The following is a 1,774-nucleotide window of genomic DNA, read 5'->3' on the forward strand; positions in this document are numbered from 1 at the left end:
GGGGGGGGGGGGGGGGGGTGATGCAATCAATGCCAGAAACAGCTGGACTGAATAGGAAGCCACACTCTTGCAAACTGCCTCATTTTACTCTGTCCGAGGAGGCAAAGGAAAAGACACATTTGACATCTGGGAAAACTTTTCTCCTGGTTCGATTAAGCAGTCAACACTAACTTACCACACACTATATTCCTTACATGTTTTATAAAATGTTACTGCCAAGTCATGGTTTGCTCTTATTCCCTTTTTCTGTAAGGGTCGATTTTGCTGTGGGGCCGTTCCAGCCAGGCTTGTGTTGCTCAGTGCTAATGCGTGTATGATGTTGACTGTTGTCTCCACAGTGGAGAGGCAGGGGAGCAGGAGAGGATCGTCACAAGGAACATTCCCTCAAGAGACTGTCACATACTAACCCCCCTCTCTCTTTTTACTCCATCTCTGCTTTCGTTGGTGGTCTTATTTTTCCATCGCCCAGCCTTAGAAATAATCAATTGTTGCCATTTTATATTGTTGTCATTCTTTTGTTTTTGCAGTTGTTCAGACGAGACATTATATTCTGATGTTGAAATTGCTTCTTGTGTTCTGCGAAGGCTGCTCTGCGCTCAGCTTTCTGCTGTCAAGGATGGGTCTTTAAAGGGTAGAGGAGAAGATGAGAGGGAGAGGTTTGGGGTCCCAACCTGGGGGGTTAAGGATAAAGCTGAAGGGTCAGATGATGATTACAATGATATAAGATACAAAATTTGGTTAATTTTTTCCTGACTTTTCTCTAACTGTGGTTCAATGAAGGGCATGGATGGTCGGTCCACCCCTTTGGTCCTATTGGATGGACTGCCATGTTTCCCCAGAGGATGAATCATTATGACCTTGGTGATGCACTGACTTTTCATAGTGCCACCATGAGGTTGTTATTTGAGGTTTTATGTTTAAGTTTTACCATTAACTATATTTAAAATTGTGTAAAGACATTCATGTTCACCTCTGGATTAATTGTAACATCTTTCGTGATCCCTTAACTTTCCATCTAACGCCATCATCAGGTCCGAATTTCAGTTTGTCCAAAACTTCAGTTCATGACACAATACCTGCAAAACTAATGACATTGACAGTCTCAGCTGTATTTTGTGTTAAGTGCTAATAAGCTATTTCACATATTCTTTTTTCTTTCTTTCTACTAAACTCACATTCCTTTGTGACAATCACATTGGTGAGGAATCATTTAAGGAAGATCTAGGTATAAATTAGCCTACATGTCTGCATTAGGTGTCCTAACCAAATTATCTTCGGGTCTAAATTCCATTTGCAAACTCTGCTTCCTTTGTTTTGACTTTTAATTTCCACGGCCAGACAAAGGGAAACCATAGAGAAATAACATCTGAAATGGCGGGCAGCTCTGGGAAAGCATGAGAGCATAGAGAGACAGGATTGGCTGAATTAATGGACAAGAAAAAGGGAGATATGGGGGGAGAGGCTGTGTGCCAGCAGAGGAAAAGAGGATAGCTGTGCTGTGCAGCCGCTCTCCATCTGGCCACCTACCCAGCAAACGGCCCTCTCAGCTCTGAAGTCACTGGCTGTGCTGTGCCCAATGTGGCAGAGACTCACAGGCATACGAGCATGCAGAAAACTAGGCCACTGAACTCTGTCTGCCCTCTGTTGTTTTTTTCTTCTTTTTTATAGATTAAACCCAAAAGGCTCAACTCCCCCACCTCCCAGCCACAAAGTATTTTACCAGATGGGGAAAACAGGCTAACAAGCCATATTCACAGTAAACAAAAACAAATAC

Source organism: Etheostoma spectabile, chromosome 15 (assembly GCF_008692095.1).
Source record: "Etheostoma spectabile isolate EspeVRDwgs_2016 chromosome 15, UIUC_Espe_1.0, whole genome shotgun sequence".
Taxonomy (NCBI): Eukaryota; Metazoa; Chordata; class Actinopteri; order Perciformes; family Percidae; genus Etheostoma; species Etheostoma spectabile.